Genomic DNA, 26489 nt, shown 5'->3' on the forward strand with positions numbered 1-26489 from the left:
CAGTTTCTTTCTTTCCTAGTCTCCCTTCTTTCCAGAGGTGGCTTTCTAACACGGTTCTGGCTGAGAAGACAGCAACAGAAGTCTGCTGAGCATTTCTGGAAAAGGTTTTGGTTTACTGATAAAAGGGTACAGACCCTCTTTGCCTTCCTCTTCCCTTTTGGTTGACTTGAATGGAAATATAGTGGCCATTTTCCAACTGTGAGGCAACCTCATCAAGAAAAGATCAAAATAGGTGCAGAATTGTTAGCTATTGTGTCCTTGAATTCATGCCCATAGCCATCAACCTCCAGATTTGGGATGCTTCTTTAAACTAAGATCACTCAGGTTGTGTTACTTGCTGCTGAAAGCATTCCCCACTGATTCACCTTGTAAGGTGGATGCCGTTATCCCCTTTCACTGATGAGGAAACAGTGGTTCAGTGAACGTTTTGTGACAGTAAGATTTTGTTTTGTTTTTTTCATTTAAGATATAGACTTATATGTCTACTGTGTTCTTGACGTTGTACCAGTTGCTAGGAACAGAAAAATAAGCCAAATCCCTACAAGCATGTAGATTTGAAATTTCACTTTCCCTCTTTTTCACATCTTGCCAACCTAAAAATATCAGAATCGTCATTTCGTGTGACTTTAGAAGAGCAAAAGTTCCGAGGAAAACGAAACATTGAATATTTCTTTTTTTTAAAAATTTTTTTTAAATATATGAAGTTTATTGTCAAATTGGTTTCCATACAACACCCAGTGCTCATCCCAACAGGTGCCCTCCTCAATACCCATCACCCACCCTCCCCTCCCTCCCACCCCCCATCAACCCTCAGTTTGTTCTCAGTTTTTAAGAGTAAACATTGAGTATTTCTAAAAGTAAGGACTGCCTGGTTGGAAAGCGAGGTCATACAAGCGCGTTTAGTTGTAAAGCTTGTTAACCTAATTAGTGACACACTCTACTCCAAATTAAGGAAAGCAGTGGAGATGTTTGACTTTGCTGGGTACCTACTTAAGCCACACAGATAAACTTGCTTCAAATCCTGTGTGATATGTTTTTCTAGGCATAAGTGCCAAGCATGATGGCTCATATTTCTGAGTTTCAAAGCTTCCCTTTCTTGAACAGGAGACAAGCTGTTGCTTTATTTTTTAGTAAAGTAAAATCAGGTAAGAGTGTCTGGTCCCAACGCAGAGAAAATGGTGTCCATAATAACAACTTATTTCCCCCTTTAAAAGGTGGACTTCTGGGGCACCTGGATGGCTCAGTCGGTTGAGCGTCCGACTTTGGCTCAGGTCATGATCTCGCAGTCCAGTGAGTTCAAGCCCCGTGTGGGGCTCTTTGCCGACAGCTCAGAACCTGCTTCGGATTCTGTGTCTCCCTCTCTCTCTGCGCCTTCCCCACTCATGCTCTGTCTCTCTCTCTGTCAAAGATGAACATTAAGAAAACATTTAAAAGGTGGACTTCTGCCTGATATCTAAATGCTTTTATAACCTTTTAAGAAAATGGAGTTCTCAAAACTCAAGCTCATTGCAGCTGGCATCTGAAGCTGGGGGCACTCACAGAGCTGTTAATGTCAGCAGCCATAAGATTGTCAGGAAAAATAGGCTGAAGCGACGCTGTTTCATTTTAAGTAGACTTGTAAGACATTCCAATTTTCAGCTCCTCAACCCAATGGACCAAACACCTCTGACTACCTCAAATGTGGCTTCGCTGAGTGCTTCCATATTCAGGGGTTATTAGAAAGGATTGAGCAAGTGACCTGTAACTGGGAAGGAATCAGGGCAGCCTCTGAACCTCTTCGGAGAGGTACTGTAATGAACTGGCCTCAGAAGGTCTTTGATGCTGTCTTTGCATCCTGTGTAGGAGCTTTCGGCTCAGTCATTTCCTCTGCACTTTGGTAGCACAGCATGAAGCCTGCTATTAGAAACAAGGTTTATTGCTGCCTTGCAAACATTTATTGGGTAGTATCTACAACATGGTGTCAAGTTATAGTAATGTGCTGTTCCGGGAACCTTTCTGAGAATTTTTAGTGTTTCAGAAAACGGTCCTCTGAGATTTCTTCTGTTTCAGAAATGAAAAGTAGTAGAGACTATACACACGCCTGCACACACACACACACACACACACACACACACACACTCACACACACCCTCTGGTTTCATGGTGGAGATGTACCATTTTTCTTTCAAGAGAAACATCTACTCCTAAAATAGATCATTCCTGGACTCTTTAAGTCGCGTGCCTCCGAGAGCAGATAACCAGATTTACCATTTGCCTGGAGATATTCTTTGCTTGTATTTATACAGGGTCAACAACATGACACACAGTTTAATCCCCAAGAGGATTTATTCCGTGTTGCTACCTACTCAATCAAGCTCAAGCTTCTCTAGTTCATAAGAAGATAGTCGGATAGGAACTCAATGCAGATGGTTTTCGTGCTGCAAGAGAGGAAGAGTATGCACCTTTAATCATGGCGATGGAAATGTGTACTGTGACATCCAGCTGTGGCTGTGTGAGTCCTCTTTTCCTCCCCACAACATCTGGACAATGCGTTATATACAGGGTGCTGCTCAGGAAATGTCTGTTGATTGAATGGAAGATCATTAAAACAGGTGAATAAAAGGTAAAACGTGTTATTCATTTATGTATTTCCTGTTTGATGTTCAAAGATTTTCCCAACTGACATGAAGCTGTTTTCTATAAGCTATTTATAAAGCTCCATACTGGACGAAGTGATGAAAAAGAACCGAAGGACTTATTCCCTGATGTCAAGGAGGACCTGACGGAGTTAGGCTGAAAAACGAACAACCTAGTGAAGTGAATGCCATTCCAGTCCTTTTCCGATGTGGTAGCCCCTCCTCGACTTTCCCACTTGATCTGTCTCTCCGCCGAGAACTGCTCCATCTTTCTACTGCACGCTTGCTCCTGCCCACTCCTGTCACCCTCTCCCCCAGGCTCAGACTGCACCTGTTGTGGCCGTATTTACCTCCTCTTTCTCTTCCTTTCTTCTTTTCCCATTTTACCTTCCTAATTCCAGATTCTCAATTATCCTTCAGATCCCAACCCCCAGATTTGGCTTTGATGTCCATTTTTTTTTTTTCTTTTTTGGTGTCTATCCGTAGTGCCCTATATTTATCTCTACTCAGGATCAGAACATTGTAAGGCTCCAGGGAAGTTGACTATTATTATTATTATTATTATGCACATTATTATTCTCTACTATAAAAAATAAGTGGCTGTTTGAAGAGACCATCTTCCAGCACCAAAACATTTAAAGGTGATGAGGAATAAGACAGCGTTCCCTTTATTTACGAATGATATAGTTGAAAGGCCTATATTATCTCCAACCAGCCCTACCCCCACCACCAAAAGGGATTGCTTGTTTGGACATTAGTTATATAATTAATATCTCAACTAAGTGTTATGGACTGAATTGGGTCCTTCAGACATTCATATGTTGAAGACCGCCCCCCCCCCCCCACCGCCCCCGGCCCTGTGTAATGGTATTTGGAGGTGGGGCTTTTGGTAGATCATTAGATTTAGATGAGGTGATAGGATGGGGCTCTCATGATGCTATACCGGACAACTCTCTCTCTTTCTCTGCTGTGTGAAGACAGAGGGAGAAGGCAACCACCTACAGGTGAGAAACCAATCATGTTGGTATCTTGATATTGGACTTCTAGCCTGTAGAACTGTAAGGAAATACATTTCTATTACACCTCCCAGTCTATGGTATTTTGTTATAGCAGCCCACCCTGACTGAGACCTAGAGCTAAACAGATTCCTTTAAAGGTGTTTCCTGGTGGGCAGAGAGATTGTATTTTCAAACGAAAGACCTCATTTCATGGGAGAAACCCCATATTGAGGTTCTTAAATTTCAGACACCAGAAATAAAGGAATTAATTCAACACCCTCCTACCATCTCTGTGCTCCAGCTTGGCTATTTTCAACTATTCTCCGTGCATTATATGCAGAGGCATGTGCTGAATGGTAAATTTAGATGATATATATTCTACTTAAAACCCTTCACTTGTAATCAATTGCCTACAGTAATCCTTTTTTCCTCTGGACCATCAGATAGGTTATTTATTCCTCTTGTAATTCCAGTTCTCTATTCCTCCTTCTCCTCCATACTTTCTTTTTTAATGTTTTTTTTTACTTTTTTATTTTTTTATTTTTATTTTTTTAATATATGAAATTTGTTGTCAAATTGGTTTCCATACAACACCCAGTGCTCATCCCCAAAGGTGCCCTCTTCAATACCCATCACCCACCCTATATTTTTTAATGTTTATCTATCTTTGAGAGAGAGAGAGAGAGAGAGAGAGAGAGAGAGGGAACAAGGAAGGAGCAGAGAGAGGGAGACACAGAATCTGAAGCAGGCTCCAGGCTCTGAGCTGTCAGCACAAACCCTGACACGGGGTTTGAACCCACAAACCATGAGATCATAGTCTGAGCCGAAGTTGGATGCTTAACCGACTGAGCCACCCAGGTGCCCCTCTCTTCTGGCACTTCTTAATCTTACCAGATGATGCCCACTATGTGATAGAAACTTGCAGATGTTTCTACTTTATTGCTCCGAATAGAGTTTTCCTTTAGATGGCACTGTAGCAGTTAAGGCAAGCCAGCTATTTTCAGAGCAATATTGGGAGAAACTCACTAGAAGTCAACCTACTCAGCCAAGATTGATTGACTTATTTTCTTTAATGTTTACACAATTTGGTAATGTTATGTTTGATGTGAAGGCACATCTCAGAAGAAAATGAACTTTTCAAAAAAACAGATCGTGTTTAGACAAAGTAGTTCTAGTTTCAAATATGGTGCTAAAAAGAAATCAAAACAAAGCATTCGGTTTTTATTTGAGATGGTGAGCAATTTACTTTTTTTTTTTTTCTTTTTGGTCTGGAATCTGATTCAAGTGCCTCGATTCAGCTTCTTGCAGAACTAACTAAAACTCAAAAGAAAAATTTTAAAGATGATTTTTTATAGCAATGACATCATTATATAAAATGTTGGCATTTCATATTTTCCAAACAGAAACTTGGAAATAACAGAATACAAGTTAAATAAAAAAGTTGAAACTAATCCAATTCTCTATTTTTCTTTCCATTTCTTTTTCTAACCGAGCTTTTTATTGCCAGCTTTTACTTTGCATAATAATATATGATGAATTGTCCAGGAAAGACCCAGTGGGTACATTTCTCTTAGAAATAAGCCTCACTGTGCAATAGGAGGCCAAGTTCTAGGGCAGCATGCTTATATAATCATGTAAGATTTTCCTTATTGCTGAACAATTGACCACCCTGGACATTTGTCAAGTAGGTAAATACATGGAGGCGCGGGTCACCAGAAGACTGAAAACACAAATCACTTTATTCAAATCCATCCCTATTTGTAGAGAAACAATCCCAACTCAAAACATATACCCTACTGGTAATAGTCCTAGCAATATTATCTTGGTATATTGAACTACATATTAAACATTTTAGTACTTATTTGTTTAATGACTCTGAATCATTAGGCACATGGGCGAGAACCATGGCCTTTAAAATATTTTGCTGGCACATCTTCTAAAAGAATTTTGAAAAACTATTGATCCTCTTGTAATTTTTGTTTGACTTGTAAAATATTTCATTGTAATTTGAAATAATTGCCAAAGATATAATTCTTTTCTTTTTTAAATGTTTATGATTTTGAGAGAGAGAGACAGAGCATAAGTGGGGAGGGGCAGAGAGAGGGAGACACAGAATCTAAAGCAGGCTCTAGGCTCTGACCTGTCAGCAAGAGCCAGAAACCAGGCTTGAACTCATGAACAGCAAGATCATGATCTCAGCCGAAGTTGGATGCTTAACCAACTAAACCACCCAGGCACTCCACCAAAGATATAATTCTTATTGTAAATATCACTATTATAAAATAATTCTATGCAATTGATCACAAAAATTAAAAAAATATTTTTATTAGTAATGATCAAATATAAAAAGAAGAAATTATCAGAAATGCATTTTCTGATAGATGTATTGGGATTCCATTCCCTTAACTGTTTCATGGATGCAGGAGTGGATATGATTATTGTCAGAAGGAGGTAGAGTTAAGTGGAAGTCGATAACAAAAAGAAGCCATTGGGCCACTGAAATGTGTGGGGCTTCATAAAAGATAATTAATTGTTTTTTGTTAAGAGTATTATATAGGAGAATCTGTAAGTTATGCCAAATCTAATAAATATATATTTGTTATGAAAGTTGATAAGTGAGAGGGATTTTTGGAAAGTCAATGAAAATGTTTTTCAGTCTGAATAAGTGGTTAAGAGATAAAAAGTAAACTAACTCTAATATTAATTTCTTTTATTTCAAAATATAGTGTTGATATGTAAGAAATGATTATGAAATTTTTATTTCCTCCTTAAAATCATGCAAAATATGTAACTGAGACATGAGATAAATAAAAATATTCACCAAGTTGTTTCTTCATATCAGGAATGGGGAAAATGAAGAGAGGGTATGTCTTCAAGTTGAATGGAATTTCCCAGCATACTTTTTATGAACCTGAACTACTTGAATTTTAAAATAAAGAGAGAGAGAGAGAGAAAGAGAGAGAGGAAGTGTGTGTGTGTGTGTGTGTGTGTGTGTGTGTGTATGTGAGAGAGAGAGAGAGAGCATAGAACCTTGCCCTGAGTTTGCTGCCTGATGAAATGAGGCATTGCAAGCTTGAGCAATTCTTATTGATGACATTTATTTTGGTTCCACAAGACCATCCTGGGTGATGCACTTTTTGACAATATTTGTGTAACTGAGGAGGGAATCTTTAAACAAGAATTAACATCATTGTGACCCTAGTATAGGATTCTGCAAATATTCTGAATTCAGAATATTTGAACAAGTGCTCCGATAACCCCAATTCTTAAGCACGGGCTTTGTCCTTAGCAGAAATAAATTTTAGACAAGGAAAGATATGAACCTTTAATGTGAGTTTATAGTGCCTCATTAAAAGAGTTTGTCAGACACAAATATTTCATAATGCTCCTGTTTCCTGCTCTGAAGAGTTTTACACCCAGTATAATGTACCGCAATGTGATTCATGATGGATGAGAATTACACTTTTCTTCGGTACACAAGGAAAATAACGATTCTGTAAGGGGACCTGGGAATAAGAGAACCTGGCTGATATGAACACAGGCAAGTTCTCAGGCATCAGTTTTAAGGAACAGTAAACATATGGAATTTCAGAATCTAGAAATTGTTTCCCTGAACACCATCCATCATTATATACCTTGTTGGAAAGTCTCTCTGGACCCCTCAGGGTAAAAACAGAATTTATTGATCCATGGAGCCAAGAAAGTTTGTAGGTAGAGCAGGAATCAGGTCTGATTTGAGTAAATGCCAGCTAGGTTTGGGAAACCACCAAGTGGAGAACTTGGGAACCCCAATTGTCTTCTATTCTGGGGATGCAATCATCCTTAGGATAGGGCTGGTCCTTCCATCAGAGTGTCAGGCCCCAACTCCTCCCCTAAGCTGGGAAAACAAGGCTCAATTTGGGAGGGTGGTTGCCTTGAGGGTAGTTCTAACCCCTTCAGTCTTCCATCACTCCATAGGAGAACAGAGTCTCTTCTATTCACAAAGGGCTTCAGGGAAGTCATATAGAGGGTAAAAAGACAACTTACTTTTCAAAATGCATCATCTTGTTATATTAAGACTTTCACTTTTACAGTTTTCCTATCATGATTAATTGTGATCCAATTTCAAAACCCTTGGCCAAGGAGCCATTAACTCTCATGTAGATCTTCTCCCTGACCAGTGTGGAGTCACCTTTCCTAATGGTGGTTGAGAGGACCACCTATCCCTGGAGATACTCATACACTGGCCCACATCTGGTGTCACCACAAAGGGATTTCAGCAGTGTCACCTTAGGTAGAACACATCAAAATACATATTAAAATGAAAGACGAAAAAGCCCCCACAAAACATGGACCATTTGAGTGTAAGTAGAGGGAACTTGTTGGAAAAGATAAAGTACCTATGAATGTCTTATTATTTGTAGATAGAAGTGAGTTTAATGTGTTTAAGTAGCTATAAAGTTCATTGTCTTTTATATTTGATGCTGGCTATGGTGTCATCCAAAGGTACAGTGTGGCTGAAAATCTCCAGGTGTAATCCACTGCTGTTTCTACTCTCTGTGATAAGACCCTTGGAGTTGATCCTCTGCTCCTCAAAGAGTCTTTGTTATTGGACACTATTTCTTGGGGTCAGGAAACTTTTATGAGAAGAAGAAGAAGAAAAAGAAGAAGAAGAGGAAGAAGAAGAAGAAGAAGAAGAAGAAGAAGAAGAAGAAGAAGAAGAAAAAGAAGAAGAAGAAGAAGAAGAAGAAGAAGAAGAAGAAGAAGAAGAAGAATGTTGATTGCTGAAATCTACCCAGTTGACACATTTTAGAAGCTAAGCATTATGCTTGAATACAAAAGAGAGAAAAATCCACCCCCTATCCTCAAAAATTCCCCTTTAATTGAGGAGACCGATTCTGTACCCATGAGACAATAGGTGATCAGTCAACCCAGGATAGGAGGGACTGGGAGGGTCTGGTTAAGCCAGGGCAGGTGCTTTACATATACACATGTCTCATTCAATCCTGCCATAAACCTGGGAGACACATATTTCTGTTTTATGTTACAGAAATAAAAATGGAAGCTTAGGTTGCTAACTCCTGTGGCAAAGATGACCCAACTGGTAGGTGAAGGATTTGAGATTTAAGTCCAGGTCTATTTTGAGAAAATAACTTCACTGCTGTGTCCTGGTAGCCAACACCTATGCCCTCTGGAGACTCTGAATTGATTGCTCTTAACCTTGGGACAAAGAGCTATTGTACAGTAAGTGTCGAGATATGAGCTCCAGCTGCATGAATTTTGAAAATCCTTTAACCTTCCTGTAGCCTACTTTTATCATTTATAAAATGTAGACAATCTCCTGTTTATCTTCTAGTCTTATTGAGCAAAGAAAATAAAGGCTAGAGACTAGAAAGTGTTTTATGACACAGAGCAAGAAACAATCTTAGACATTGTCTAATCCAATACTTAAGAGATTACTGATAAGGAAATGGAGAATTCGGTGAATTAACTAAATAAAATAATAAATTAAACCCTAAGGGTTACCTAGTCCTTGTAATGTCTACTGTGCTCCTTTACAGTCTATGCAAATATGGCATTGTATAGTGGAGAAGGTGGCTATTAATTTTATTAGAGATGTTACATCTTTCACTCATTCTTTTTATTTTTTTATTTAATTTTTAAAAATTGGCATCCAAGTTAGTTAGCATATAGTGCAACAATGATTTCAGGAGTAGATTCCTTAATGCCCCTTACCCATTCAGACCCTCCCCCCCTCCCCCAACCCCTCTGGTAACCCTCTGTTTGTTCTCCCCATTTAAGAGTCTCGTCTCTTATGTTTTGTCCCCCTCCTTGTTTTTAGATTGTTTTTGCTTCCCTATCACTCATTCTTGATACACCAATTCAGAGAGATTGTGTGTAGCAAACATCAGTTTTATATGGTAGATTACTCTTTGCCATTTGATAATAGCCTAGCATCTATATTAGACTTTGAGTTTAGGTTAAGAGTTTAGACTAACTTGGTGTTGATGAGTATTTCCTAATAGTTAGACCAGTTTCCTTGAGGTAGCTTGAGGAGTCCTTCATAACCCAAGGTCAGGGTTTAGTCACGTCTTTCACAAGTGTGACTTTAATGTAACAAATTGAATTCACAATTGTGGGAAATTCTATATACTGAGTTGCCCAGGAAATAAAAATGGTAATAATAATATATGCACACTACCTATAGCTTATAAAGTATTTTTACAATAAGATCTCATTTCATTCTTTTCCTTATTCATGCTTTCAAAATATTCTTTGGTAGTCAAACATGCCCTAGGTCTAGGAACACAAAGGTGAATATCACACAATCTGTTGCCTGAGAGCTTACAGTCTATTGCACACGTTTAGAACCTTTTGGTTTATGGGTCTGTTTGAGACGCAGATGTTCCATGAAAACCTTTTACATTCATGTATATAGAATTTTCCCTAGGGGGTGCATTGGTCAAATTTAGTGGTAATAAGGATTATGGGCCTCTGGTCTCCTACTTCTGAAGAGCAGCACTGTACTGTAAGAAGAAGACCAGGTGTTATGACTATCACTATTTTTATAGAAGAATAAATTAAAGTTCACAAAGGTTAAGCAACTCATTTTGGGGCTGGTAAGTGGTGAAGTGAGAATCTATTCTCTATTTTCATGGTTAAATAATAAAAGTAGAGTGTGCTCAGAAAAAATACATGTATCAAATAGCTCAGAAAGATGCAAAATAGAAAACACTAGTTTTCAATTTTGACTCCACTATCTAAACAGCTGCTTCCACATCTAACTCACTTGTCGAGAGGCAAGTTTTAAACTCGATCTTTGTCAACTGGATATTAAATGAACTCCAGGTACAAGCATTGCCTTTAATGAGACTCACTGCAAACGACACAGTCTCCATACCTGCTAGCTCCAAAGACGACATTCTTGGGCAAGGACGTGCAATTACTCTGGAGCTCACTTTGGACCAGCCAATTTTGTCCAGGTGATGGGAACACGTTGTCCAAACGTGGAGCTTCGTGTTTCAACCGGGGAGCAGAGGCATGGGGTAAAGGCGGCAGGTGCCACGTGAAGGAGACTTGGCTGATTCTAATCATATGCGTGCACTGCCTTGTACTCTGGGAACAGGCGGTACAGCAAGTGCAGAAATAGTTCAGGGCTGTCATTCCAACCAAGGTGCATGGTGATCTTCATTTTCTCAATTTTAACGTTGTGTGTTAATGATGCAAGATGTGGTGTTCGTTTCTTATTTGCATAATAAGCTATTGTGCTTGCCAGCAAAGTGATCTAAAAATGACGAGGATTCTAATTAGCTACTAGAGGAATGGTCACCAAAGATTTCCTCCCTCTAGGGTCACTATGATGATACATTTCACCTGTTTGCTGTTGGTTTTCTTGTAGATCAGCATCACCTCTAATAGCAAGTACAGATTTTTTTTGTTCTCTTAGTGACTATACATAAACCTCAGAAAAAAGGATAAAGTTCATGAGAATAGTTATTATGAAAGTCCTCCGTGCAATAAGTTTTAATAAAAATGAACCTGTTGGTTATTTTTGAAAATGAGTTAAATGATGTTTGACAAATAAAGTTGTGGCACTAAACTTTTATTTGAGGACATTGAAAAAATATTTCATTTTGTCCTTAGCTATTCAGGTCCTTGGACATAATCACAAAGATTAAAGAAAATGATAAAGTAGCTAGAAATACTTAGATGAGAGAATTTGATTGAAAATTCAGGCTAGAAATTGCTACGTAAAACATGCTGCACATTACTTTTGGAAAGGGGTATAGAGTGGCTAAGAGCACACGCTCTTTCGAGCGAAGGTAAATGTTTCAAATCCCGGTTCTGCCTCATATGAGCTGTGTGACCCTGACAAATTATGTAATTACAAATTATTACCTGCCTTGCAGTTTATATGTAAATAGAGATGATAATAATAGTATCTACTTTATAGGGTTGTTGTAAGGATTAAATAATACCTGATAGATATATAAATATTCGAAATTAGTGGTGGTAGGTAGTATATTCGACCTATCCTATTTTCCTTCATTTACCAAAAGGATAAGGAACATAAAGCTTTTTTTTTTAATGTTTATTTATTTGAAAGAGAGAGAGAGCACGCGCCTACACACAGGAGCAGAGGAAGGGGAGAGAGAGACAGAGAGAGAGAAATCTCAAGCAAGCTCCATGCCATCAGCACAGAGCCCAATTCAGGACTTGATCCCTTGACCGCGAGATCATGACCTAAGCTGAAATCAAGAGTCAGAGGGTTAACCAGCTGAACCACCCAGGTGCCCCAGGGAAGGTAGTTTTATCTAAAATGCTTGGCATTCCATATTTTTGTATTGGATTTCAAAAATTGTTTTCACAGTTCCCTTTTGCTTAGAGACCCTATCTTGGCCCAGAACTTGACAGTTTTTTTATAACATGATTCACAATATTAAGCTATAAAGTGATTTTGTAGATATTCCAATTCAGTGATGAATAAACTGATGTTCTCTGACTATGGCTGGCTCTTCAGAGTTTTAAATGTGGCTTTTGGGTTAACAATTATTAAAAATATATATGTTGACCTTATAATTAAGGCACATCATGTAATTTGTAAGACAGAAACTCCTAAAAATATATGTCAGTCTAGAATTTGGAGAATTCATTTCAAAAATAATCATAATAAAGTTTATATTATATTTTCCTATAGTCTTTTCCTATGACAGAAAGCTAAGCTTTAGATTTGAAAATATGTTCAGTGTTTGGGATAAATTCTTCCAAATTGAATTTAGAATAAATTCTCTTTTAAAAATTATTATCATTTTAAAAATTAAAATTTCAAAAAACTTAATTATGTTTTCAAAATTTTAAAATTCTTCGAGATTTTGCTTTGAAGGCCTTTTTGAAATTTTAAGCTTTCTTATAAGTAAATATACTCTATTTGTCAGTTCTATTAGCATGAATTATTGAGGTATTGACATGGAATTATAAGAATTACATCCTAGCCATTTTCCAAAGACATTGAGCAATAGTGGTGCCAAATTTATTCAGGTCGTTTATTTTCAAGTTTATTTTGGGTTGAAAATAAACAGCGTTTTTGAAAATTTGTGCTAAAATTATTTCATCTTACCTGACTTTAGCAAGTATAATTGAGTCTTTGAAGCTAGAGAGAAATGCACCGAATGAGGGACTTCATATATTTTTCAAGCAAAGTTTAATAAGTGCATGTTAATAGTGATCTAAAAACCCACCCTCACGGGGGCACCTGGGTGGCTCAGTTGGTTCAACGACCAACTCTTGATTTTGGCTCAGGTCAAAATCTCATAGTTCCTGAGATGGGGCCCTTGCATCGAGCTTTGTGCTGACAACGTGGAGCCTGTTTGGGATTCTCTCTCTCTCCCTCATTCTCTGCCCCTCCCCTGCTCGCACCCACTTCTGTCTCTCTCTCAAAATAAATGTATAAACATTGAAAAAATCACCTTCATATATCTTTCACATATATGAATGAAAATACATGCGGAATGAAAAAAATAAGCAAGATATAAATTTCAACTATATTATTTGAGAATGGTAAAGAAATTCTTTCTCCTGGATAATTTCAAAAGAAGTAGTGAGGAGTAGGGGACATGTATGAATCCTACAGTCAATTAGAGTTGGACAAGGTCGAGGAAAATCAATTCTACCACTTTATGATGAAGAGAATTAGAACCAAAATCTTAACATCTGTTGCATAAACTCTTGGAAAGTGTCCCTCCATAAATTGCCTATAATCTGTCCACTGGAAGGCATGTTGAGAAATTAGACTGATAAATAAAAATTAATTTCTACATGGCTTAAAAGGGTTAACAATATTTTGCAAGTATTGTGTAGCTGGATATAATAGTGCATAATATCATTAAAACATTACAAGCCACAAAACAAGTTGAGAGAAAGCTATAAAAAAGTAGATTTTTTTAAATAAAAGAGTAATAGCAATAATAATGAAAATATTCCATATTCGACAGAAAGGAGACATTTGTCAATACAGCCCTGTAACGTGTATGTTTTCCTCTAAGTTTTATTAACATCTGCAGGGAGCCAGTGAAATTTCACATCTTTTTATTTCATTAATATTGTCATTTATGATTTGATGTTCCAGAAGCCTTCAAGCATTCATACACATGGTGTGGTAGAGACAACTTGGGAGGTATTTATCATTTTCAGTGCCTCTTCGACAACCCACACATACACACAGGGACCCCTGAAATCATGTTTGTTTCATGAGACTATGTTTCCAGCCCTAGCTGATGGAAGAGGAATTCCACTGGTTCTAAGCCATTCTAGATACACTCTCTCCTTTGAGTTTGAAACTGGGATAAAGAGTACTAGGCTCTACCAGTCTTTTGAACTGAGAGCACATAAATCCTAGAGCTATGAGATAACACCCTATTCCTCACACCAGGAGAGGCAGAAGAATAAGTCTATAGAGACATATGGGTGAAGCACAAGTATGGAGAGAAGCAAAATCAGAGACTGAGAGAGAAAGAGAGGCTAAGACAGGGCTTGTCATGATTCATGGTGGTATTTCTGTTACTTTTCTTGCCATTTCTCAGGCTCGACAACACCCCTTGTGTTTGGAATCTGTGAGAAACACTGCATTCTTACAATGATTTTCTTCTCTTATTGCATGGTCTTGTCAGGAGACCACTGTCCACATGAGGAAACACTGCGTTTGTTTCACTCAACAAATATTTCCTGAATGCTTACTATGTCCAGAGTACTGTGTTTTGGGCAGGGTATAAACAAATGAACAAAATAGACATGATGTGGAGCTCATCATCCGAAAGACAGGAATTAATCATCGTGGTTAGTAGAGGATATACAACCCTCGCTGTGGGCATAATGAAACACCTGACCTGGTCTCAAGGTATTGGAGGAAGCATTCCGTGAGAAAGTGATGTTTCGGCTTAAGCTGTTGGGTGAAAAGTATGGAAGTAATAGGCTTCACCTGTGTGTGAATTAGAACCCAGCCAACCTTGCTTCCCAATAAAAATAGCAAATACTGCTGGTAAGGAAGCATATTAAACTGTTTTTCCTCAGATATTTTCACAGGTAATTTGTACAGTTTGAAGAACAAAAAATAAAACTAAATGTGGAAAGATCATTTAAAATGAAAGCAACGAACATTTGACCTATTTCCCACCTCCTCTCCCAGTGATTCATGATTCCAAGCACCCAAGAATTCCTTACAAACCCAGAGGTTAAAGTAACCTGAAAGGTGTTTAAGACAACTTATTTAGTAAAAACAATTTGACCTAAGCAGAGTTATTATCTCTTTATGTAGGATGAAAGGAAATCATAGAAAACTGAAGCTTGCCACATGGGACGTAGAGCAAGAATTAGATAGATTTTGTGTTTAAGGGACTTGGCTTCAACTTGATTAATCAGCTAATCAAATGTCTTTGTTTCATTTTAGTTTCCTTATCAACTCAAAGAAAACCTTTCAGAGGACATCATCTGTGTAAACACAGCAGTTACAGGTGAGGAGAGAGCCTCCTCTCTGTGCATGACTCTTTGCTTAATTTTTTCCTTTTAATTATGGTTCAGCTAAAGGATCTATGCACATAATATTTTAATGAAACAGACTTAAATGCTAAGTAAGTATTATAATGAGCTAGGTAAGTGCAGGCAGAGAGTACGTCAGGCAGGAATAGCACAATGAAGGAGCCAAGACAGGAAGGAATGTCAAAGGTTGTTATATTTGGACAGAAAAACATGAGGAGGAAGGGAAGAGAAATTGGAGAGATATGCAGAGGCCAGATTATGCAGGGTTTGAGGGCCATAATAAGACTCTGGAAATTTATCATAAAAGCTGTCCAAAGGCTTAAAGCGGGGAAATGATACAATCAGATGTTCATTTTAAGTCAACAAATTAGATGGAGCAGATATAAAAGTTTTTGTTAGAAAGTGACTGTGTTAGTGTGTGTGGACTAAGCTAGTCATGATGGCTAAAATAGAGAAAGGGGGAATGGATTTGAAAGAGATTTAAGAGGTATAATTTGTCGGTTTGGTGATTAATGTGCCCCCAAGAAAAGAGGAAAACTCAAAAAGGATGGTCGTATTGTAGGTGGTACCATTTGCTTTGATAGGAAACACTGGAGAGGGAGCAGGTTTGGGTCAAATTCACTTTTGTTCATACTGAGCTTGAAGTTCTTGTGAGATATCCAAAAGGAGGGGCTAAGTAGGTAGGTCAGGAACTCAAAAAACATAACATTTAAATTTAATGCTTATTGGTGCATAGGTGATACTTGAAATAATGGATATATTTGAGATTCTTAAGATTGTACAAAGTCAGAAGAGAGGAAACCTGAAATAGAGTCCCAAGTTGCTCCAAGTTTCAAGGGTCCAGGATAGAAGGAAGCTAATAAAGGAGCCCAAAAGTGAAATAATCAAAGAATGGGCAAAAATCCAGTGGAGAACCCTGGTTGTTATGTCCAAAAATATTTTGTGAAACACATTTCCAAATAATCCCTGAGACTTTCTGAGGAATCTCAAGTTTCTCTTCCAACTACAGGGAAATACATGGATTGCGACAGATCAGCAGCCAAGCATCCACACAGCTAACTTTGTGGAAGAGTTGTGCTAGAACTCAGCTCTGCTTTCTTTCAGTGGGGAGCTCTTTCTTTACAATAAGATGAGAGCCACTCTTTAGTGGTTCTACTCAAAACTCTGTCAGAGTCAGTGAAAGAGGGTAACACTTTGGAAGAATGGAAATGCGAAATGCCAACTGGCAGAGAAGGTAGGCTTCAGAATTCCCAGTTTACGTTTGAGCTGTAGAGGGGTGTCCAGGAGGCTCTACAAGCTTCCCATGGTTGCCCAATGGCAGTGGAAGATTCAATTACTCCAGGAGCCAAGTTTAGGAAACCATGTGCCTGGAGTCCACCTGGCCACTAGAGGGCTCCAACCACACAGGTGATTGTTGCAGAGTTCCCAGGGCTTACAACAGTGTGTTCAAAGGCTATCTGTGAAACTAATACACTTTTTGTACATTTCAGTCATACAATAGAGTTAGTGTTAGAAACACTGACTGAGGGAAAAAAAATAGATGAAGTGATTATATTTCCCTCTGCTTGGAGGTCTTTTCCCAACTGCGCATAATTTACATAGGTTGGCAACCTACAAAATTCTTTGTTAGCAAATTACAGTGTACAATTACTTCTTAATTCTGTTTGTCTTTGTTTCTTTATTCTCTTGTTCTTGTGAACGATTTCATTTTTCCTTCTTCATGAAGTTTGCAAAGAGAAAAAAAGAAATGAAGCTAAAGCAGAATATGGGAAATTCTGCACTTTTCCGACCCTGTCCTACTGGTCTATCACAAGCACTTTCCCAAATGCTTCTTAACAAATATAATCATAACGTCAAGTTATTTTCGGAGCCCCGAATCAGGACTCATGCTTTAATAATGGATCACAAGTTTTTATTAAAGTGAGGTGTATGTCACCATACATTGCCCCCAAATTCCTCAAGGATAGGGCAACCACTTCAGAATGCACTAGATTCAGAACTCATCTATTGTAGGCTTTAGAATAATTTTTTGAACGGCCTTGGGGCAAACTCAGGAGTGGGACTTCAGGAATTGTGACAGAGAGCCCCGTCCTCTCCATCTCTGGCTATACCTACTGGCCTGACACCATGGGATTCCTGGGTTTAGAAGTTTGACTCTGGCTGCATATTCTTCTTTGCGCTCAGAAAGGTGGGTTCTCTAGGCGTGGCGTGAGATGAGTGTTTTCTGCTTTCTTTCACAATGAGTTGGTTCTACTTTGGAGCGAGAGTGTTTAAAATCCCCAGCAGACCTCCAGAAGGTTTACTCAGTATCAACTCACAGCTTCACTGACCCTTTTACCTTCAGGGAATTGCAGAGGGCACCACTCAAGACGACAGCTTTGTCTTATGTCCTGGACGATGCAAAATAAGTTGAATCCCATTTGGACTTGTATCACCAGCAGTATGTAGGTGTAGAGAGTTACTATGTAGTCTCTTCCTTCATCTTTTCGTGATGAAACGGAATCATAACAGTCACATCAGAATATGATCTAGTGTCTGGATGAGCTATATGTGTTCCTATCTGATGGATTTCTCCTTATTTTATCAACGTCGGGTCACTTAGGAGTACTATGTAGGACTTCCATATATGTCATTTTTGTACATATGTTATGGTACAAAGATAAATCATAAATACAAATGAATATATTATAGGGCTTGAACTGATTCATTATATTAAGCTCCTCCCTAAACATGGTATTACACTACATTTGAGGCCATTTACAAAATTTATAAAATGTATTTCACATAATATTTTGGCCAAAGATTAATCGGGCAGTTTACCTGATTTGTGGATCTAACTCTCCACAGTTTGCCTTTATCACTTGACACCACCTTTGGTCTGAGAAGTTTTGAAATAAACTAGAATATATAATCAGAGGAATCAAATATCTTCTAAAAGCCACTACTGGGATACCTCTCAAGTGCTTCTCGATTGCCAATAGGAGCATTGTTCAGACGGTTGGAGGAACACCGAGGAGAAGAATATTTTGTATAATTGTAACAGCAGGTGGATATCCCTTTACTAATTATAGTACAAAAACAGAATTTTAAAAACTGGCAAGAGCATCATGTCTTAAATATTTTTTATCTATTAAGAACTTTGCCGTTGGAATAATGGCATTCTAAGGGAGATTTCTCTGCACTCTCCCGTCTGTTTTACTTTCTTCTATCTTTTCCATCAATTCATCACAAACAAGTTCCAGAGTCACTGGTAAAGATGAAAATCGATGTTTTCGTTTATAACTCTGGTCTCACTTCTTCATAGAGTTATTGTTGGTTTTCCAGTGCAATTTGTTCGTGTAAGATGTGTAGGCTGTGAAGGAGAGGGAAACAGTGGGGAAGGAGAGAGGAAAGTTGGCAGGAAAGAGGAGGGGGTGGCAAGATACCAACCCAAGAAGCTTTTCTACTTGAAGAAAATGCTGTAGTCCTAACAGAAAATGAATCATATGTAAACAGGAATGACATCATAAATCATGTCTCTTCTTACTAATATCCGAAGCCACAGGGTCTGTCTGCTGCTGTATCTATTCTAAATCAAGCTCACGTGGAATATTCCACTGGCTTACTGTGCCAAAGAGTAAGAGAGAATCTGACAATAAGTACACATTGATTTGGTCAGTGGAATATATGCTCCCACAAAAATTGAGACAAATTGGTTGGTAATAAACTCTGGAATTATGCCATCTATAATTCTTTATGTTTCTATTAAATATTATGCATGGGTCCTTATGTTAGTTTCAATTCAACGTTATGGTGAACTACTGACTGTGTAGATCTGTTTGCCATGTGGGTTAAAGCCATCTGTTGAATATCAGGGATTATAATCAAGTGATTTGCCAAGAACTCCATCAGAGATGTGTCCTGTGCATTTTTCTGAGGTGAGAACACCACCTAAAGTATACTGACCTATAGTTGTATGTACAATAATGCATTTGAATTGGGGAACACAACGACCAGCCCTCCAAATTAAAGTGTCAGAAATATACAGCTATATTTCTCCTTTGTCATAATTTCAAATACAACTTCTCACATGCCGCTTTCAGGACTTGGAAATCCCAGCTCAAACTACCCATGGATTTGATTCCTTCATATTGCAGAACTCAAAGGGATGACTTAAGTTTTGGGTAGAGTATAAAGTGAGGAAGTATATATTCTTTAAAGACAAGTGAATACACTTTAGTGGGAATACTTTATAATTCAAAATTTTCCTGGACTAGAAAGCAATAGTATGACAGTTGAGATTGAGACTCAGTTTATATGGGACCAAGAACTGTTGTTTAATTTAGTCAGTAGTCCAGATGGTCCTTCTAGATATAAAATTTAGGAAACATATGTGATTTGCTATTTTTTTAAACCAGTGTTTCACAATGCCATCATCTTGATGCAGCATGTGATCTGGACAGCAAAAATATTGTACTGAATAAGGCATTTTTGTGCCATGTTTGTTTAGAGTTGGCCACATGAAAAAAAAATCTATTTCCTGCATGTAAATTTCTTGTATTTCTCTGATGTGCAACTGGGGTGTAAACATCTAGTCACATAATCATGTTTTAAAAATGAAATTTCATTGCACATACAGTTGTATGTCTGACTGGTTACTTAAGCATTATGTGGAGTGAGGAAGTTAGTAGCTTTAAGTACACATTTTCTTGTTTTTACAGAAAGCAACTTGATGCAGTCTGAAATGAGGAAGAACTTTCTTTCAGCACAATCCTGAGCCTGTCATGAGGCGTGGCCATCCATCGCAGGGGGGTCTTGCAACAGGTTATGGTTCTCCTGAATTTTGTCTTCTGTTCAAAGGGAACACATACAGGTGATGTAAAGGCAGATTCTCCACCCAGCGAAGACAACCTTCTGCAAAACTGTCAAGCGGGTCACATGCCTTGAGACCACCCACCACCTTCTTTCCAGTGTGTCTTCTGTGCGTCAACACCAGCTGAACAACAGGCTCCTCGTGGGCCACGATAGGATAGTCAGAAAGGAAAGGTGATCTAAGAACCCATTCCTAGACAGGCTGGTGGAGGTTAGATCCCTTTGTTCCCAGAGGGAATAAGAGCTGTCTGGGAGAGGGCTATCCAAGACATGGATTCATGGAGGTCATGTGCCTTCTTATATCACTGCTCCTGTTGTACTCTATCATCTTGTCCCCCAGTGGGCTATGACCTCACCACTGGCAGGGCCCATGTTTAGTCTTCTTGACATTTCTAGTATCAGCACAGGGTCAAGATTAAAGTGGGGCTTCACTGGTATTTAACTCCATGAATGAATGAATGATCTCTCACCAGTTTCAGATAGAGATCTTCTTAGTAATACCACCCTCTTATTTCGTGTTTCGCATCTGCTCCTTACTGTCATCCCAGTGTGAGCGCTTGGCAGAATCCATATCGCTATGTCACCCAAGGCTCACTTTGGCTATTTTCCTGGCCTGGGAAAGAATATGTCAGGAATGTGAAAAGGATGTTTTCTATTTCATTGTCATTAGGAGTATACAGGCTAGTTTCCTTTTGAAGAGGAAAGAGAGACTCTACATGAATCTACATAACAGCCAAAAAAGTGTTGTGAAGAAAACGAGCTGTTATATTTGTGAGTTTCTGACTTAATCTTCTTCATCTTACTACCCTTTGTTTTCTTTTTGATTCGAATTTTTTTTTTTTTTTTTGGTCATATAAAGTAGAAGTTGGCAAATTATGGCTCTTGGGCCAAATCTAACTTGGTGTCTGTTTTGTCAATAAAGTTTTATTGGAACACAACCACTCCCATTTGTTTTCTCCCTACAATAGCAAATCTGGGTAGTTACCATGGAGACCCTAAATGCCTCCAGAGCCTAAAATATTTCCTATTTGGCCCTTTAAAAGACATGTTTGCCAACCCCTGATATACAGTAAATACAGTGTCAAACGTCATCTAAAATATAAAAGCATTGCTTTGTTTAATTTCTTTGATCTTTTTAAAAAAATTTTTCCTCAAGTTTTTGTTTAAATTCCAGTTGGTTAAAATACAGTGTAATAGTTGCAGGTGTACAATTTAGTGATTCGACACTCAGGTACAGTACTTGGTGTTCATCACAAGTTCCTGCCTTAACTCCATTAGTTATCCAACACATACTCCCACCCACTTCCCCTCTAATAAACATCAGTTTATTTTCTGATAGTTAAAAGTTTGTTTCCTGCTCTGCCTCTCATTTTCTGCCCTATTTTCATTGGTGTTGTTTCTTAAATTCAACAAATGAGTGAAAACATATGGTATTTCCCTTTCTCTGACTGACTTACTTCACTTACCATAATACCCTCTCGCTCTATCCACGTCAGTGCAAATGACAAGATTTCATTTTTTATAGCTGAGTAATATTCCATAGTATACTGTGTATATAGCACCTCTTATTTTTTTTTTATTATTTGTTAAAAATATAATTTATTGTCAAGTTAGCTAACATAGAGTGTACACAGTGTGCTCTTGGCTTCAAGAGTAAATCCTGTGATTCTACGCTTACATACAACACCCAGTGCTTGTCCCAACAAGTGCCCTCCTCCATGCCCGGCACCCATTTTCCCCTTCCTCCTTCCCCCTTCCATCAACCCTCAGTTTGTTCTCTGTATTTAAGAGTCTCTTAAGGTTTGGGGCACCTGGGTGGTTCAGTTGGTTAAGCGTCTGACTTCGGCTGGAGTCATGCTCTTGTGGTTCATGAGTTTGAGCCCCTCGTCCAGTTCTGTGCTGATAGCTCAGAGCCTGGGGCCTGCTTTGGATTCTGTGTCTCTGTCTCTCTCTGTCCTTCCCCTGCTCACACTCTGTCTCTCTCTCTCTCTCTCTCTCAAAAATAAACACGAAAAAAAAATTTTTTTAAAAAGAGTCTCTTGGGGCGCCTGGGTGGCGCAGTCGGTTGAGCGTCCGACTTCAGCCAGGTCACGATCTCGCGGTCCGGGAGTTCGAGCCCCGCGTCAGGCTCTGGGCTGATGGCTCAGAGCCTGGAGCCTGTTTCCGATTCTGTGTCTTCCTCTCTCTCTGCCCCTCCCCCGTTCATGCTCTGTCTCTCTCTGTCCCAAAAATAAATAAACGTTGAAAAAAAAAAAATTAAAAAAAAAAAAAAAAAAGAGTCTCTTATGGTTTGCCTCCCTCTCTGTTTGAAACTATTGTTTCCCCTTCCCTTCCCCCATGGTCTTCTGTTAAGTTTCTCAAGTTCCACATATGAGTGAAAACATATGATATCTGTCTTTCTCTGACTGGCTTATTTCACTTAGCATAATACCCTCCAGTTCCATCCACGTTGTTGCAAATGGCAGGATTGCATTCTTTCTCATTGCCAAGTAGTATTCCTTTGTATATATAAACCACATATTCTTTATCCATTCATCAGTTGATGGACATTTGGGCTCTTTCCATAATTTGGCTATTGTTGATATCGTCTTTGATCTTTTCAAGGAAGGTTTCACACCGAAGTGAAATGTTTATTGAGTGAAGGCTCAGGTAGCCCATGATCAAATCTTTAAAAAAAAAATTTTTTTTTTTTTAACATTTATTTTTGAGAGACACAGAGAGACAGAACATGAGCAGGGGAGGGACAGAGAGAGAGGGAGACACTTAGAATATGGAAGCAGACCCCAGGCTCCGAGCTGTCAGCACCAAGCCCAAAGCGGGGCTCTAACTCACAAATCGCGAGACTGTGACCTAGGCCGGAAGTCGGACGCTTGACCGACGGGGCCACCCAGGCGCCCCAGCCCATGATCAAATCTTAATCCCACTTCTTGTAATCTTTATGACCTCACACAGACAGCAATGTCTGCTCAGCCCTCTTCTGAGGGAACCCGCTGCAGGCAGCATTGCTGGCTGGTGGCCTCCACATACTGTACCTTTGGATCTAGCACCACACTGGTACCGAGGGGGCACTTCCCTCAGGTGGCTCCCAGCCAACAACTGTACATGACAGGGTTAACGGTGCCTGACCCAGGAATCTTCCAGTGAACATGTTTACTTGGGGGCACCCCGCTGGTCTGGTAGCTTTCCAAACTCTGCTGTAGCTTGGGTTCTTCCTACTCAGTCTCACCCTTCTTCTCTTCTTTCTCACTGTCCAGCCCACGTTGTGAACTGAAGATTCTCCATGGCCGCTCTGGCTCTTTTCTTGTTGTTTTTCACAGGCATTTCCTCAATAAATCATTTGCACATCTAAGCCTGTCTCAGCTTCTGCTTCTTGGAGAACCCAAACAGAAACATGACGCCCCCCCCCACCCCACCCGGGGCTTTAATTTCCTCATTTATTAATGAAGGCTAAAAATGAAAACTACATCACAGAATTTTCATAACGATTAAGTAAATAATGTAAGCAACATTTTGGGCACAGGTTGGGTGCAGTTCTTGGCGCCCATGCACGTATACCTTCTACAACCCTGGGCTTGGGGATGGCCACTGGGCAGTTCCGACTGCTTGGCCCCTCCTTGCCTCTTTTCCACCATGTGGTGACTGCTCTCTGAACCTTGTGGGCATGGACATTCTTTCCTCTCTCTCAAAGTCCTTTCAAAATTAACAATGAGTCTTTTCAGTGAGCACAGCACCCTGACACAACTGACATGCATGAAATGTTTTCTGACTTACATGGCACACACTTCCATTAATCTGGTCACAGATACTTGTGTGTCTAAACAAACAATAAATAGGAATTCAAGGAAACTTCTCATCTCACCCCCTATATATGTGTGTGTGTGTGTGTGTATACATATACATATACATATATACACACACACACACACACACACACATATATATATATATTTTGTTGTTGTTGTTTAATTACTTTTTCTTTTTTAAGCAGTAGAACTAACAACATGGAGGGTGGAGTAATTTAGGACTGAAAATGCAGTCCTGTCCTGGAACTAACTCCTGATAGTAACTTTGATGACACATTTCCTGAGACCCAACAGCGACACTCTTGGGCCTACCAAGAACATCCTTAAGCTTGTAGTTTTAAACCGTGAAATCCCATGCCCCCTTTACAGTTAATCGTAGCAAAAAAAAAAAAAAAAAAAAAATGTTTGAAGCCTTGACAAAGGGTGGTTGAATACCCCAGGTAAATGAAGGGAAAATTTGCTTTTCTCCACACCAGGACAGCGTACTGGAGAGGTAGCCTGCTCCAGGAGTCTCTGTCCTCCCCTATTTTCCCTTCTTCACACTCAGGTTGGAATAGAACCCAAGGATTGTGCCTTACTACCCTATCCTTTGCCAAAGGCAACTCAGCAATCAAGTATTCCAATAAAAAATTGGAATAATGTGACCTAGAGGTTAAAGGAAGTCACCAAAATATGCCTCATGACATTTTTTTTTTTACAGAGGAACTTATGTCATTAACTGGTAAACGTTATAGTCAGGCTGATAGTATAGAACAGACATACCAACTGTATAATACATTGTATATATACTGAGATGTTAAAATGTATTCTATGTTCCTAGCTGACCTCTAAGCAAAAATAGAAATGGTCATAATTAAGAATTTGTGTCTGTTTCCCTTCAACAGATCAGTATCTCATGGTAGACCTTATTTTTGGTAAGGTGGTTCACCAGGCATTTGTTTGTCGGAACTGCTTGTTACATTTGTTTAAAATTCAAAAGCTCTTTTAAAGTTCTGATTTACAACAGATTGTCCAGCTTTACCTCCCCCAGCCTCCCTTAGCCCTTATAACCCTTTGGATCTATCTCAGTTGGCTGAAAGTTCCTTGCATATACTCCTAAATGTTCCAACTCCATCATCTCATCTCTCACCATGGCCTCCATGGGTTCCAGGAGCAGCAGTATGCTTCATCGAACATGCCAGGAACTATTTACTTCTGGGGCTCACATGTGAAGCTTTCTCTGATGGAGAACCCTTTGTCTCTCCCATTCTTTTTCACTCTTATCCCCACACCCCCCACCACCTCTGGCTGAACAACATTTCCTTATTTCCTTGTCCTTCCTGACTCCATTCAGTTATCACTTCCTTTGAACAGCTTTTTCCAACCCTCTACAATGAATCAGAGTTTACTTGGTCAGCAAACTCTGGCTAAATCCCATTTGCCACTTGTTTTTGTAAAGAGAGTTTTATACGAACACAACTATCACCATTAGTTTATATATTGTTTATTTCTGCTTTTTTGCTACAGTGACAGAGTTGAATAGTTAAGACAGAGACCATATGGTTAGCAAAGCTGAAATATTCATTCTCTGGCCCTTCACAGAAAATGGTTGCCAATCTGTGGTTCATACCTTTTGGAAGCTAGGTGTCTTTGAGTTGGAAACATGCAAAAATATGAACCTGTACATTCTTATTGTGATAATAATTATAAAACATAATATAAAATTTGGCATTTTAAGTATTTTTCAATGTACAGTTCCATGACATTAAGTATTTTCACATATTTGTGCAGCTATCACTACCATCAATATTCAGAACTTTCTCCTTTCTTAAAATTGAAACCCCTTACTCATTAACCCTGGCAATTATTGTTCTACTAGGCTTATGAGTTTGAGTATTTTATATACTTCATAGAAGCAAAATCATATAACAGTTTTCCCTCTGTGACTAACTTTTCATTTAGCATAGTGCCCTCAGGGTTCACTCATGTCATAGAATATGACAGAATTCCTTCCTTTTTTTAGGCTGACCAATATTCCACCATCTGTAAATACCACATTTTCTTATCCATTAATCCACCAATTAACACTTTGGTTGCTTACACCTTCAGGCAATTGTGAATGATGCCGCTATGAAAATGGGTGTACAAATGTTTATGTCTGTCTGATTGTTTTGAGTAGTTGCCTAGAAGTAGAATTGCCGATACATATGGTAATTCTATTATTAATTTTTTAAAGAATTTCCATACGATTTTCCATAATGGCTACATGAGTTTACATTCCCACCAACAGTGCATAAGTTTTCCAATTTCTCCACATCCTTGCCAGTACTAGCTTGCTTTCTTTCTTTCTTTCTTTCTTTCTTTCTTTCTTTCTTTTTCTTTTTTTTTCATAATAGTCATCCTAATGGGTATGAAGTGGTATGTTATTGTGGTTTTGAAATGCATTTTCCCAAAGATCAGTAATGTTGAACATCTTTTCATATGCTCATTGGCCATTTGTTTGTCTTTTTTGGGGGAAATGTTTATTCACGCTCTTTGCCCAATTTTTACCTGGATTGTTGTTGAGTTGTGAAGTTCTTTATATATTTTGGATAACAGCCCCTTATCAGATATATGACTTGCAAATCTTCTCTCCTATGCTGAGTGCTGCCTTTTCATTCTGTTGATAGTCTCCAAAATCTCTTAATTTTGATGTAGTTCAGTTTATCAATTTTCTTTCATCTTTTTGGTGT

Source organism: Puma concolor, chromosome E4 (genome assembly GCF_028749965.1).
Source record: "Puma concolor isolate L17-30 chromosome E4, mPumCon1.1.hap2, whole genome shotgun sequence".
In the NCBI taxonomy this organism is placed as follows: domain Eukaryota; kingdom Metazoa; phylum Chordata; class Mammalia; order Carnivora; family Felidae; genus Puma; species Puma concolor.